This window comes from Lactuca virosa, chromosome 5, assembly GCF_052849685.1.
Source record: "Lactuca virosa cultivar CGN04683 chromosome 5, Lactuca_virosa_CGN04683_v6, whole genome shotgun sequence".
Lineage (NCBI taxonomy): Eukaryota > Viridiplantae > Streptophyta > Magnoliopsida > Asterales > Asteraceae > Lactuca > Lactuca virosa.
The window spans coordinates 366,583,619-366,600,470 of record NC_136430.1 but is presented as its reverse complement, the minus strand read 5'-3'; the positions used below and the strand labels follow the sequence as shown (position 1 = coordinate 366,600,470).

The window sequence follows — 16,852 nt, the reverse complement described above, 5'->3', positions numbered from 1 at the left end:
TAGAAGAGATTGTGCGTCTGATTGGAAATTCACATATAGATTGCATTTGGTGTACCTTAGTTTATTGGTTGGGTCTAATATAAGTCATATTTAAAGTCGGAAGGAAGTTTTTGACAAATTCACAATAAATCTATCAAAATGGAAGATAAATATGCTTTTTATAGAGTCGGCTAACCCTCTTAAAGCCGGTGTTGTGACAATGTTTAAGAGGCGAGCTTGAGCTCTATTTTTTGGGGATCGAAATGAGATTAGTTTGGGTAATATCGGGCTTAATTCGGCTCGTTTACACCCTAATCCTCAACGCACTATGAATTGTTTGCATACAAAATGGACATTTGGGGGAGAAATCCTGCTCAACCAAGAGGGCACACCTAGGACAACAAACCTAATGGCCACAAGGAACAAATGCAGACCGTCGTTGTCTCATACTACAGATCACACACAACTGCCCCTCCGGAACACCACCGCTCTCTTCCCCTGCTGCAACACCACCTTCCGCCTCACTTATTTCCTCTGCAACATTTTGTTGTTCAATCTGCCTTCGTTGTCTCCAGTCTTTCCATTTGTTCTAATTCCTGATACGCTCGAAACAAAAAGCTTCGTTTAGTATTTTGTAACATCCCAGACAGACATACTAAGAAATAGTCCACTTTAGGCAACCTGATACGTGAACTTCCAAATGGGTCATGACCCATCCTTGTTGTACTCTTACCTAAACATGCTAAACTGCGAAGTTATGATAGGATCTGTTGGCCTCACAACATATCCAAAGTCTGTGGTGACCCCTTGGGAAATTCTCATACCAGGTTGCCCAAAGGGGACAATATATTGGTTTGTCGTCTGAGGTGTTACATACATATTTGGAGAACTTAATCATATGGTAAAAATATATCACAAGCTTGTACTCAAGTTTTTAGTACCTTGTCACAGCATATCTAAGGATGCCGGTTACCACTAAACCAATCACAACTCCACTCCATAACAAAATTTTTGTCCTAAAATCAAGTTCCATTACCATCTGTTCTTTGCTCATATTTGATCTTGCAAGAGCAACATAAAGTCATTAAAATATTTCTCAGACAATATCATGGAAAAGCTTGATAACAACTATCCTCACAAGAAGAAAGGTAGATCCTTGCATGCATCACTTTAGGAATTCCATTTTTCAAACTGACAAGACCAACGACAGTGATTTCCTTTCTAACTGGTAAAATCATCTCCTCATCCAGAAGTCTGACCTACAACATAAGCAACAAAGAAACACAAAAACTAAGATCAAATGAAGGCCTAAAAACAAGTGACAAAGTAATAAATCATGTATGTACTTACAGGGTACTCATGACCGAAAAATGCTTGGAGGAAAGTATAAGGAGACGTACTTATAGGCTGCAAATTGTGGCATACAGTTTTAAGAGGTAAAGGATGCTTTGACCCATCCAAGTTTACTTTTAGATAATCAGATTTGACCAATTTCCCCAATCAACAAGGATAAAAGGAACCTATACAGGAAGATTATCATATTATAGTAACACATTGACAAATTCACTTGATAAAATAAGATTTACACATAAAATTCATTAATCAAATAGTCATATAGTCTCATGTTACACCACAAACACACCGATGAATATACTTCTGAAACTAAAGTGGCATTATCATAGACAACAGGAACTGAACCAGCATTATCATAAACTAATGGATTAAAATCAAACCTAACATGCAAGAATGGACTCTACATCATGATAATTTCTATGTTAACAACTTAAAGAATATCAATAATTTTGAAGTAACCGTTCTTATTGATGAAGATTCTTGCTCTTGCCAGTGTCTTGCAAACAAGGAGCGAAAATCTGAAGTTCATCCGAAAAATCCCCTCCATTCGTTGTATATACACTGCAGGAATTCAAGATTATTCAAACTTTGAATTGGATATAGAAGAAGTCAGGATTTATAAGAAATGAACAGAAATTGGTTCAATTAGTCAAACATAGCAAATTGTTCTGAATTTTTAGTTGATCAATTTTGGAGGGCATACTTAGTTCCGATGATGCATATCAGAAAACTATTGTATATCATCATATGAATAGATTTTGATAGAATTTAATGTGAAAGAAAGTAAGATTGAGATATGGAATATATATATACCGTTTGCATCCTCTCCAAAATAACAGATTTCTCGTTAAACTCATGAGAGAGCAAAACGTTTTGTTTCTTCCAATCGCCATTGACGATGAATTTCGTCTCCACGACTCGTCGAATGATGATGATCTTCTCATCACTGAAAGTAGTCGTATCTGACTCTTGATCGGAAGGATGAGAGAGGATAGAAGGGAGATCGGAGACGCTGACAGAGGGTGCCTTCTTGACTTTGTTCAAGGATGATGAGGTCGTCTTGAACTTGAGGACGCTGCGGACTGCAATGTACGCTAAGGCTAACCCAAGTACTGCGCCATCGGCGGCAAGGGCTACTTGAGATAGGACTGCGAAGGCTGCTTGATCGGGTGCTGACATCGTGTATTAAGAACTTAACCTGAAATCTGGTGTTCTGACTTTTTGCATGGAATCGGCAACGAAGATACGTAGTAGGGTGATGTAACGGTGGCAGAGGAGGCGAGGAAATACAGTGTACAATCCCAGCTGGTGGGTAAGCGAGCGAAATTAAACTCGTAATGGGACATGGGTAACAAGATAAGTATCAATTATATAAGGCTTTTGTAAAATTATGTAAAATGTAACATCCGGATTCCCAGGTATATTATTTTAATTATGTATTTGAGGTTCATTGATCTACTCGATGAGTTGGTGCTATAACTCGCCGAGTAAAGGCGAGTGTGGCCACGTGAGTTTAATGATCTACTCGACGAGTCCGAGAGCAGACTCGTCGAGTAGGCGCTGGGACGAGAAACCCTAGATCCCCGGGTTTGCGACCTATTTAAAGGCACTTATAGCCTCATTTGCGGCTACCCTTCCTTGAGAGCAAACCCTAAACGACCTTTGAGCCTAGAGAGAGAGAGTGCTTTGCTAATTGTGAGTGTTTGGGTGCATTTTGTGAAGAGGAGAGAAGATTTCCAAGCCAAGGGAGAAGAGGGTGCTGCTAGATCTGAGGTGTTTTCACTTCAAAGCTTCTGGAAAAGGTTCAAAGCTTACACCTTTCTCATTATTTTATATAGATTTCATGATTTTGTGAATCTAGGGTTTTTCCACCCAAATATGAGGACCTTGAGTGTTCCATGCTCATTGGGAGGGTTGAACTTCAGATATGGACCATGTGAGGTCCCTAGAGTCCAAAAGTCCCTGCTTTATCCAACCATAATAGTGATCTTGAGTGATAAACCCTTTTTGGGGTGTGTTTTGGCATTTTAAGCTCAAAATGCCATGCATGAGCGTAAAGCCTGTGACTTTACGTGATAGATGAGCCATAAGAGTGTAGATCCAAAGTTTGGGGAGGTTCTCTACCTTGAAAATGACTGAATGAGAGATGAGTCTGAATGGACTCACCGAGTCAAGAAGCCGACTCGATGAGTCAGATGGGGTTGTCCCGATGGTGTTGATCGTGTAGCAACTCGATGAGTTGACGGGTCAACTCAGCGAGTTGAGCCATACTTTTGAGTGTTTCTGTGGATGGAGAGTAGACTCGTCGAGTCCCATGAGTGCAGTCGACGAGTAGGGTCAACATGGACGGTTGACTCGAGTTTGACTTATGTTGACTTAGGGTTTGGTCAACCCTGTCTTTGGGAAACCATGGAAGGAGTAAATTGGTCTTTTCCACTTCAAGAGAGAGAGAGAGAGAGAGATATTTAGTAGAAGTATAATTTAAAGAGTTAATTGGATACGATTATCTTATGTGTTTAGCAAGAGGCTAGACTTGGTGATTCATGTGTGAGAGTATTCATTCACTTAGCTTACTTACGAGGTGAGTCTTCTCACTATACTTACCTTGGGTGGTAATCTATGTGTGACCGGAGGGTCTTACATGCATATACTGTGTATTGAGATATCCTGCTTATTTGTCTTTATGATATGTATGTTGTGTATTATAATGAGATACTGAGTTCAGGGACCGGAGGGTCCATCTGAGTTATGGGACCAGAGGGTCCCACTAAGACACATTTGACCAGAGGGTCTTATCTGAGTATAGCCATGAGAGGCTGATGAGATATGAGCAGTATTTTGGGGAACTCACTAAGCTTTGTGCTTACTGTGTTATGTGTTATGTGTTTCGGGTACTTCTCAGGCACGGGAAGGCGCCGACTTGATTGTACACACGTCAGAGATTTGAGTCATGTCTTGAGAGGATCCTGGATTTGTTATATATACAGTTTTTGGGATATGTGTTGGATGATTTGATACTATAACACTTTTGAGATGTTTGAATTGAGAAAAACGAGTTTTAAAATTTGAAAATTTTGGTTCGAAATTTGCGTTGTTATAAGTTGGTATCAGAGCCTTGGTTTGAGGGATTCGGATGCACCTTCGGGTATGTCTGGACTCAAACTGAGGATTTGAGGAAATTTTTTCAAAGAAATGAATTTTTCTAAAAAGAGCAAGAGTTTTAAGAGAAATCGAGATGGAGCAGTGTGTACAATCAGCCAGAGCCTGAACGGTGATTTCCCAAAATATCCTTACTTGGTGTGTTATGAGTTAATTATGAAATGATAGTGATGCATGATAGAGAATGAGCTTGGTATTTCATATTTTAGGGCTAGGGTTGGCTGATTTGTGATGCCTTAGCTTAGGAGTCGTTGTTACCTGTTATGTGCTTTGAGTATGTGCTAATGAGAGTAGTGAGTAGGAGAACTTAGAGAGAGAATTCTGAGACGATAGTAGTCTGATATTGAGAGAGGTAGAGTACTTGGGAATTAGAATCCTAGGAGGAGGATTTGGGGTGACTACAGGCCAGGTGTGGAAGGTAGTATTGGGCCCGTACTACTGAAAACACCAGATCTGTATGCAACCCAAGTAAGAATCCTTAGGATGCTAAGGAACAAGTAGGGATAGGTGATCGAGTGTGAGTATGCTCAAGCGAGTACCTGATGATTTTTTGTTGTGTTTCAGAGGCATCATGGTGGGTACACGCCACAACCCTGGAGGCAGTGGAACTAGTGATGATGAGATTCGGAGGATGATTCATGAGGAGGTGGTCGCAGCCATCCGAGCAGAGATTCCCGATATGTTTGGGTCTATCAAGACCACCCTGATTGAGACATTTGATGAGCGATACACTACTGTCACTGAGGTTGATGCAGTTGCCGCCACTGCAGCTGTCGCTGTTGCTAGGCCACAGGGAGGTGACTTGTTGTTGTTCCGGGAGTTCAGCAACACGAAGCCACCAGAGTTTGATGGGACACGGGATCTGATTGTTGCGATGAGGTGGATCTCTGATATTGAAGGGTGTTTTTACACATGTTCATGCCCAGATCACTTGAGAGTTCGGTTTGTGTTGAACCAGCTTCACTTGGGAGAGGTTTGTTCAGTTGTTCCGAGACGAGTATGTTCCCCCGGTGGAGAGGGAACGTCTGGCACAAGAGTTTCTGTCCCTCAAGCAGAAGACGGAGTCAATGACTGAGATTTCGAGGATGTTTCACGAGAGGGCGATGTTTTGCCCTGAGCACGTGTCCACTGAGCAGGCACGGGTGAGCCAATATTTGAGCATACTGAGGAGGGATATACGAGAGTTCATGGCGAACTCATCGTACAGGAAATTGGCCGAGCTTCAGGCCAATGCCAGGAGGCGGTAGATTGAGATTGAGCTGCAGACCAGGGAGGAGGAGGAGTCCTGGGGTAGGGACCAGAGACAAGTACAGTCGCAGACGGCGACAAAGAGGGCTAAGCCCGCTGATACCAGAGCTGGGGGCCAGAAGGGCCGCACTTGTAGCAAGTGCGGTAAGAGCCATGAGGGTTCGTGTCGTGTGGGGATTTGCTACAAATGTGGCAAAGAGGGGCACATGGCGAAGGATTTCCCCAAGGGGTTCTCGGTTTACTTCCATTGCAACAAGACCGGGCACCGGAAGGCCGAGTGCCCTCAGCTCGTGCAGGGGTCAACACAGGGATCTACATCGGCTTCTTTGCGTGCTACTGAGAGACGGCAACGAAGGCCGAGACACCGAGGGTTCGTGGGAGAGCCTTTCAGCTGACAACGGAGGAGGTCCGCGCAGCACCTGACGTTGTGGCCGGTATGTATTCATATTACTATTCTTTTGAGATACTTTGTGCTTATACGGTGTTGTGCATAGGTACTTTTCTTGCGAATTCTGTACCTGCTTTGGTGTTATTTGACTCGGGTGCGAGTCGATCTTTTGTATCCATAGATTTTAGTCGTCACATCAGTATCCGACGTGAGGCATTGAGTCGACCTCTGAGGGTTTCTATAGCTGACGAGCATGCGGTTTTTGCTACTAACGTGATCCGTGAGTGTACGCTGGAGATTTTTGGTGTTAAGTTTCCGATAGACGTGGTACCAATCGCTATGGGTGATGACTGTGTCATAGTGGGCATGGAGTGGTTGAGTCGATTTGGAGCTGTGATAGACTGCGAGCGTCAGTTAGTGACTATAAGAGACCCTAGTGGGGGAGTACTTATGGTGTACGGCGAGGGTACTAGGTCTGGATCAGCTTTCTGCTCTGCTGCCCGAGCGAGACAGAGGTTACAGCGGGGTTGTATGGGCTTTTTGGCGTATGTGATGGATATGCGGGTTACTGCAGGGAGACCGGGTTCTTTCTCTGAGGTTCCAATAGTGTGTGAGTTTGCAGATGTTTTCCCCGAGGAGTTGCCGGGTGTACCTCCTGAGAGGCAGGTGGAGTTCCGGATTGATTTGATTCCAGGAGCGGCGCCTATTGCCAAGGCACCCTATCGCCTTGCGCCACCATAGATGTAGGAGTTATCCTCACAGCTTCAGGAACTGTTGGGGAAGGGATTTATTCGACCGAGTAGCTCGCCGTGGGGAGCGCCGATCCTCTTTGCCAAGAAAAAGGATGGTTCACACCGGATGTGCATTGATTACCGGGAGTTGAACAAGCTAACAGTCAAGAACCGTTATCCACTTCCGAGGATTGACGATTTGTTTGATCAGTTGCAGGGGGCATCTTGGTTTTCCAAGATTGATTTCGGATCTGGGTATCACCAGATGATAGTACGCGAGGAGGATATTCAGAGGACAACCTTTAGGACTCGTTATGGGCATTACGAGTTTGTGGTGATGCCCTTCGGACTCATTAACGCAACGGCAATGTTCATGGATCTCATGAACCGGGTGTGCAGACCTATGTTAGACCGGTCGGTGATCCTGTTCATCGATGATATCTTGGTGTATTCGACATCCAGGGAGCAGCATGAGGAGCATCTGTGTGACATCCCCATTTTCACGGCCAGAAAAGACCGATTTTTGTTTATGCTTTATGAAAATCAGAGTACTTCTTTTAATAAAAATGTTGCGGAATTTGTTCCCAGAAAAACATGATAAATACATTATCAAAGCATTTCCGAAGAAATGTATTTTTATTCATTTTAAAACATTTGGGATGTCATCGTCAATACAAAAACATAAGCATAAACAGAACTTACATTCATTTACACTAGTGATCTACATCTCTTTAAAATCCCTCAGTGTAAAGTAGCTTCATATCGACACATGTGATACAAATAAGCTGGAGTGGGTCAGGTTGGGAAACCTGGTGAGTACATAGGGTTTTCAACCCATAATAATATAATTATTATGTTAAACATCAAACAATCAACCCAATTACACATCCCCCATTATCTTCTTTACTCTTAAGGATCTACCCTAAGATTCAGTTATTTCTCGTTCATTCATTCCTAAGGAGTATCCTAAGGAATCGACACTAAGTCTGCATAGTCGCCAGGGTTTATCTCGTTTATTGACAACATCGTTTTTGAGAGTCCACTCGTAATACCTGTCAATGGGTTTTTAGAGTACACCGGGTGAACACATCGTTCACAACACCTACAGGTTGTGAGCCTGCTAGTGTTCCACTAGACTGTCTAGAATAGTCTGTGGTTGTCATCTATACTCTGCTAGATGACGGGGCCATCGCTTGGGTCATCGTTTGGCTCATCGCTTAGGTCATCGCTTTGGCTCATCGCTTAGGTCATCGCTCCGCACCATATTTTATCACTCATATATCATCGCTCATCATTCATCTAATCTTTCATCGCTCATCATTTATCTCATACAAAGTCAGATTGGGCGTTCTTTTTATGGACGCTCTCGGTTTAACGTTTTCTACGACTTTCCTTTAGATCGCTAAGGCTAAAAGTCGCTCTATCGTAAATTCACTATTTACGTCTCCCGGTGCCGTGCCGGTTTTGCCGTAAAACTTCGACGGGTCATAACTTCTTCGTTATAACTTGGATTTCGGCGTTCTTTATATGTACGGAAACCTTGAGACATATTCTAAAACTTGGTTAAGATTATTTATTCTAAATAATCTTTTGTCGAAAAGTCATTTTCGACCCCTATTATCTCTAAATTGACTAGCCCGGATCTACGGGCGTTACAATTATCTCCCCCTTAGGATGATTACGTCCCGGAATCATCAACGAAATAGGGCTCGCATGATGACTCCATATGTTATCTCTTCATCCTAAGTAACTTTGATGTTTCTTAGAACGAGTATCTAACTCTAAGATTTCCTTACTACAGGCGGTGCCCGATCTTGGACCCGCTCCCTATCTCACGTTGGACTCCCAATTATGACCTTCAAGTCACAATATCGATCCTTACTAGAGACTGCTTCTTCCTCTTAACAATCTCAGGATTACTACAATGGACCGATGTGTCATATTGTAATGACCTAACATCGTATGTTGCAACGCTTAGACTCAGGTCTTTTAGAGTCAAATTTCCAGAACAGACTATACCTCCCTTCATGTTATAATGTGATATAATCACATCTTAAAAGGTAGCATTCCTAGCTACAAGCAACTATCCCGATACCTCTACTGATCGCTTTGATTGTCTTTCACTTCAATCTTCTAGCTTAAGTCAGATGCTACATCGGACTTGGTTCTCTGAACCATGTAACATACTCGTCTTAGTCGGACTCAATTTCATATGACCACTAGGGTCGGAATAACAATCATCTTTTTAGTCATTACCGAAACGATGGTAACAACATACTTGAATAAAACGAAATCAATTACTAGCTTCTTGGTAACCTTGTGATTTTCCCTGATCCAAGTGTGAGTCCTGTGCTTCCGGTAGTATATGCATCTACTACCTTTCACACCTACTCATACTCGTCCCAAGTATTGTTTCGCAGTTTTCCAAGTCACCACTCAAGAAAATCACATAACAACTTAATACATCAAATAGCAAAATGAAGGTTTTATATTATTCCTTGAAACGATTACATAGGTGTTCAAGTTCACCCTAGACTATGCCTCTAACAGGCTACATCATACGATACTATGGCTACTACATAACTCGACCTTCAGATATGAAGTCCTCATCCTTGATTCTTCGCGTTGTTATCTACTTCGTCGAGGATCATGTGAAACGCCCTTGGTTTTGGCGGTGCATTTGGCCTTGCTGCTTCGTTTTTCTTTGGGCAGTCTCTAGAAATATGCCCTTCTTTGTTACATCCGAAACATACCTTCTTGTTGAATGTGCACTCGATGGCGTAATGGCCAGACTTTCCACACTTGAAACATATCACCTCTTCGCCACATTTTCCTAAGTGTTTCTTCTTGCATTTATCACACCATCTTGCTTCACTTCCCCCTCCTCCAAACTTCAGGAATTTTCTCTCCTTGTTGGACCTTGAAGATCTTTCATGCTTCTTTTTCTCGCCAACTTCAACTCTCTCCAGACCCTTCTCTCTTATCTAGGTCTCAACATTCCTGGCTGCTCTAACGGCTGTCTTTAAAGTAGTTTCCATTTTAACAATTGGGCCAAAGTCTATTGGCAGTCCGTTAGCAAACCTATCTATCTTGGAGAGTTCAGTAGGCACCAAGTAGGGAAACAGCTTCATCCTCTCGGTGAATGCGGTAGCATACTCATCGACACTCATATTCCCTTTCTTCAGGTTCTGAAACTTGTTGTTTAGGTCTATCAGATCTATCTCTGAGCAGTACTGCATTTTCAAATGCTCCACGAATGCTTCCCAAGACATTCGCATGGCTTCTCCTCGTGGCATTGTATCTGCCAACAACTTCCACCAACTTAGCACTCCAGTGTTTAGTTGTCTGACTGCAAAGACAGTCTTTTCCTTGTCGCTACACTCACAGCTCTTGAACACCATCTCCATTTCGGAGATCCAGTCCATAATCTTAACCGGCTTCGGGCTTCCAGAAAGGCTTGGTGGCTTGGCTCCCAAGAAGTTCTGATACATTCGTCCATCCTTGTCATTTCCCCTCTCCGGGCCATTCCTTCGTTCTCCTTGAGTCCCAACTTGACTCACAGGGCGGCTATAGTTCCCTTCCTCCGATTGCTCGGGAATCAGCTCAGGTTGCTCAATGGGCATGGTAGGTTCGTCCCTATTTTCATGTAACATTATCCTCCTTTGTTCAGCTAACATAGCCCGAATCATGGCTTGTACTCCAGCCATGGTGATTGGTTCAGGTGCAGCTTCTACTACAACAGATATTTGCTCAATCACTGGGGGCTGTTGATTCCTATTCCCATTTGCGTTCCCGATTCCGCTTCGGGTTCTTGCCATTTCGATCTATACACCAAATCAGACGTTCGATGTGTAGTGACGAGAATTTATATAGGAAAGATTTTATTTACGATTGACGTGTAAATCTCCCTATTATTCTGAAAAGTTACATGCCAGTTCTAATATTGTATTTAAACGTTTAGAAATCTGAGCACATAAAATTTCCAGATCCGGTCGGCAACAGACCATAGATCTGATCAGACATTTAGCATCGTAAATCATTTAGCACATAAAAGCATGTTAGGCATTTTCCCTAAATTAGCTAGTGCTTGTGTCTATTCAGGTGTATTACCTAAATTTTATTAGACACATTCCTCACAATCATTGCTTAGCATTCTAAGTTTAAGTCTAGAAATAAATCCATATTCCTAGTTCGCTTAAACTAATGCTCTGATACCAACTGTGACATCAACATTTTCACGGTCAGAAAAGACCGATTTTTGTTTATGCTTTATGAAAATCAGAGTACTTCTTTTAATAAAAATGTTGCGGAATTTGTTCCCAGGAAAACATGATAAATACATTATCAAAGCATTTCCGAAGAAATGTATTTTTATTCATTTTAAAACATTTGGGATGTCATCGTCAATACAAAAACATAAGCATAAACAGAACTTACATTCATTTACACTAGTGATCTACATCTCTTTTAAATCCCTCAGTGTAAAGTAGCTTCATATCGACACATGTGATACAAATAAGCTGGAGTGGGTCAGGTTGGGAAACCTGGTGAGTACATAGGGTTTTCAACCCACAATAATATAATTATTATGTTAAACATCAAACAATCAACTCAATTACCCATCCCCCATTATCTTCTTTACTCTTAAGGATCTACCCGAAGATTCAGTTATTCCTCGTTCATTCATTCCTAAGGAGTATCCTAAGGAATCGGCACTAAGTCTGCATAGTCGCCAGGGTTTATCTCGTTTATTAACAGCATCGTTTTCGAGAGTCCACTCGTAATACCTGTCAATGGGTTTTTAGAGTACACCGGGTGAACACATCGTTCACAACACCTACAGGTTGTGAGCCTGCTAGTGTTCCACTAGACTGTCTAGAATAGTCTGTGGTTGTCATCCATACTCTGCTAGATGACGGGGCCATCGCTTGGGTCATCGTTTGGCTCATCGCTTAGGTCATTGCTTTGGCTCATCGCTTAGGTCATCGCTCCGCACCATATTTTATCACTCATATATCATCGCTCATCATTCATCTCATCTTTCATCGCTCATCATTTATCTCATCTTTCATCTCTCATCATTTATCTCACCTCTAATCTACCCATGTTTTACCCAACATATTTTGTAGATATAAAATACATAAACAATTTAGATCATTTAAAACATGTATAAAACGTTTCATCCAGCATAGTGTAACAAATCGTTATTTCAAACCTATGTAATAGTATAGGTCAATGTGTATTTCTTTTTATAATAATAAAGAGAAATTTTAGCATAATGTGCATATTTACATAATTGACCCTAAAAAAAATTATTTAACAATGTCAATTGGGATGAACCAAGTGATAGAGATTGTAACAAGGTTTCCAAAAACATAAAGAACACTAAAATCCGAGTTATAACGAAGAAGTTATGACCAATCGAAAATCCGCGACAAAACCGGCAAAACACTGTTCAGTGTAAAAACTGAATTTTCAATAAAAGGCTTTTTAGCCTTAACAATCTAAATGAAAGTTGTAGTTTATGTTAAACCGAGAACTTTCATAAAAAGAACGGGAAAATCTGACTTCGTATGAGGAAGTTATGATTTTTCTAAGTTTCAGTATAGCAGTGTACAGCTAAAAACTCAAAATAAAGATCGAGCGATTTTTAGCCAACACAAACTAAATGAGAATTGAAGGTCTCATCGGTAGTAGTACAACGGTAAAAAGACAGACAAAAACGGACGTCAGATGAAGAAGTTATGAATTTTTAACGGATTCCCGTCCCGATCTGTTTAAAATAATAATATTAAAAATAAAGTCAAAATTAGCCGTCGAAGTCTAAATGAAAGTCGTAAAGTATGATTTTACCTACGCGTGCATATAAAGAACGCCAAAAACGGAGCTCGTATGCGAAAGTTATGATTTTCGCAAGTTTTAGCACAAAAATAAAGAAAAATAGGAAAAACCGGGCAATTTCGCATTCCACGTCACCCTCGCACGTGGCGGCTGCTGATTGGACCAAAGCCTTGCGTGGCACCTTCTGATTCGACCAGCTCCACGGTCCAGTCATCCTCGGACAGCCTCGCATGAGACACCCCGGAGATGCTCCTCGGATGCCCCCTTCGCACGTGTCTTCTTCCCATTGGACCGAGGTTTGGTCCAATCCGAGCCTCCCACCTTGCGAGCCTGCGGTCCGAAGTAAGCCACTCCTTCGCCACCTGTCCGACGCGTGTCAGCCTCGCATAGCCTTGGATCCGAGGCTTCGGCCTATATAAGGCATGCGAGGAATTCCAATTATTTTACACTTTTCACCCCAAATTTCATTCTCTTTCATATTTTCCACTTCCACAAACTCATATACAACCCCTAAAGCCCCGGTATCAAGTCTCGAACCCTAAGCAAGCCTCGAAGCCCCGAGATTCCCAAGAAGTAACCTCTCTCCTGTCGAAACTCTGCCCGATTTGAGCCGATTTCTTGACAAATAAACTCCTTTTCGTGAAACGAAACTCTGTCCGATTCACCATCTATCGAGTGAGTTCATAGCCCTGTATTTTTATAATTTCTACTGTTTTAAGGGGGGGGGGGGAATACAAGCATAACACAAGAACTTTGTGTTATAAAATCATGATTTCAAATCATGATAAAACAACATTAAATCATTAAAAATACTCAAAACATTAAACTTTTTTATCATCTTATATTTTTCCCCAAAATTCATGTTTGTATATATATATATATATATATATATATATATATATATATATATAACTAAGATTTAAAAGGCTTAGGACTGATAACTCATTCCGGTTCCTTTTCCTTGTTTGGATGCGGACTTATAGTACCGGTTATTTGTCCGAGTGTCGTTTAAATTTTACTTATATATAAAATTGTATATGTATATAAATATAATAGTTATTTCATCAGTTTAACTACCTTTGTAACATGTTGAGCAAGGGATTACATGCAAACATGGTTAAATACACATTCAGAAAGTTCATATAAATTATAATAGGTATAATTTATACATAGAACAATAATTCATGATTCAAGTATACTAGAATACACAATCTTACAAGAAACAAAGGTTTTGATACAGAACAAATCAAGGGTTTACACTTATCAAATACATGTTAGAAATTCTAATTCAAGAACATACTGTCAATCATTTATTTCAGAATGATTGGGTTTTTCATAAATAATACACATGTAACGTTTATATGCTTTTTATGAGACACTAAGTTTAGGTTGTTTAATTCATTTTAGACAAAATAGGAAAAGTCCTGACATTATAACCAGAATCTCCAGCCGGGGATCGAAACAAGTGTGTGTAGAACTATATCGGGATTGACAACCCCGCACTCAGGCTGCTAGCTACAGTCAGGCTTATAAGCCGATGAGTGGCAATTGTTATCACCAGTTTAAACGCCCACAAAGCGTTTGTTTCAGGCCATCCGTCATAGTATGGTTATAATAACTCATTAAAAAGGTATTAACAATACGTTAGTGTATAAACAACTAAACGAAAGTACACCTTCAAAGTACCAGTTTAAGGAATACAAAATACAATGGTTCAATACAGTTTTCAATAACGCTGGTGGAGCCAGGCACACTCTCAGTTACAAGTTTTCATAAAAGAATACAAATACAAAACATTAATACCAAGAGAACGGTTTATGGGATTAAACCACTTTTACAAATGGGAACCTAGTCATTTACTTTCAGTAAACTAGTATAACATAAAGAACCTTTAGTGGTTAATTCTATAATTCCTTAGTTGCTACATCATAGTTATACATAAGTAATATCCGATTGACAGTGAAATGTGTGACTTCCGCCTTACTTCCTGTTCGTTGTTTGGTTGTGGACTTAGGGCAGATACACCCATTTAACTGTCCATTCGATATTGGGTTATATATAATCAGTATAAACTAAGTAATTACAGAGGGAAACTATTGAGATTATCAGTTAATCACCTCAGGAAATATAGGATTTCCTGGAGAAACCAATGAACTTATCCAAAGAACTTAGGGTATACTTAACAGAACTAAAATACTTATGAACTCACTAGCTTAAATGCTGATCTACTCTTTCCAAATAACTTGTATTCTCAGGAATCCAGTAGACAGGTACACTCCTGAAGCTTTTGAGAAGACTACCTAGTACCGTACCGCGACTCTTGTCTTCTACTGTACCTACTTTAGTGTTTGAATATGTAATGTTTAAACACTTATGTAAAACTTATACTTATTAATGCAATGGTTGTTTGTACTTTGATTACTATGTTACATGTGTTGTGATACTTACCTAAAGTCCTCCGCCCCCGAACGTTTCCGCCGTTCTGGTTTGGGTGTGTGACACATAGACAGCAAGTATTCAGACAGTATACACACATAGCACGTAATTTATATAAAATACCTCATATCTATGTGTAAGATGAAAGTAACTATGCACTCACTTGAAAAGGTGGTGACTCGGCACTCGAACAACACTTCGTTATCTCAAAATAATTTTCCCTCGACAAAACCTAGTATCAATACCACTAGTGTTTAGTCTAACGTTAACCGTGATTAATTAATAGTCTAGCTATTATTATTATTATATAAGCGTTAAACAACACTCTATATAACTCATAATAATAGCCCAAATAATTATTTTAAGGACCTAATAACATTACTATAATTAATTAGAAGCTATATTAAAAATTTCATAGGCGTAGCTCACTTACAGCGGGTTTTAAAGAAAAACCGGGCTTCGCTTGGAGCAGCATTTCCGAACTAAAAGACCATTTTTCTCGAGACTCCGGGAGCATCGGGGCTTCCTTCTGGTGCTAGGGGTTTTTCCTAGGGTTTAGGGGTGGTTTGGGATCTTAGAGAGAGAAAGAAATTAGAGAGAGAATGAAGAAATGAGTGAGAAATCCGGAAAGGTTCGCATGGTATTTATAGCCGCGAGCCTCGGACGTACGATGGGCGTAGTCCTTGGCTACGCGGGGCGTAGTCTTCAGATAAGGGTGCCAGATGGATGGGGCGACGTCGCTCGTCTCGGACCGCAGAAGACCGGAGTACGCGAGGCGTTCCGACCTCATACACGGTGCGTATGGAGAACGCTGGGCGTCCGAGATGCGACGTGTCAAGATCCGGAGTGAGGCCTTGGGCAACAAGCAACGGCTCAGATGCGGCCACGTCATCACCCTTCTCATAGATTCACAATTTTCCTTCCCGACTTCTAAAATTCATAACTTTCGCATACGAGCTCCGTTTTCGACGTTCTTTATATCCACGCGTAGGCGGGAATGTACTGTACAACTTTCATTTAGACTCCGTCAGCTAATTTTGAATTTATTTTAAAAGTTATATTTTTAACAGGCCGGGACACGATTGGTCCGTTAAAAATTCATAACTTCTTCATCCGACGTCCGTTTTCGTCTGTATTTTTATCGTTACACTACTATTAACGAGATCTTCGATTCTCGTTTAGGTTGTGTCGGGTAAAAACCGCTCGATCTAATATTCGAACTTCGGGCTGTACACTACTAAGCCGAAACTTCGAAAAATCATAACTTCCTCATACGAAGTCAGATTTGGGTGTTCTTTTTATGGACGCTCTCGGTTTAACGTTTTCTACGACTTTCGATTAGATCGCTAAGGCTAAAAGTCGCTCTATCGTAAATTCACTATTTACGTCTCCCGGTGTCGTGCCGGTTTTGCCGTAAAACTTCGACGGGTCATAACTTCTTCGTTATAACTCGGATTTCGGCGTTCTTTATATGTACGGAAACCTTGAGACATATTCTACAACTTGGTTAAGATTATTTGTTCTAAATAATCTTTTGTCGAAAAGTCATTTTCGACCCCTATTATCTCTAAATTGACTAGTCCGGATCTACGGGCGTTACAATCTGCGTGAGGTTCTTGGGGTATTGAGGTCGGAGAGGCTGTATGCCAAATTTTCCAAGTGTGATTTCTGGTTACGAGAGGTCCAGTTCCTGGGACACCTCGTCAATCAGAATGAG

At 41.0% G+C, this 16,852-nt stretch overlaps 1 pseudogene; it reads right to left on the bottom strand.

Annotated features, from left to right (window-relative positions):
• Window positions 1–283: 283 nt before the first annotated feature.
• On the bottom strand, window positions 284–2,511 carry LOC145113577 (E3 ubiquitin-protein ligase SPL2-like; annotated as a pseudogene).
• Between the last annotated feature and the right edge of the window lie 14,341 nt (window positions 2,512–16,852).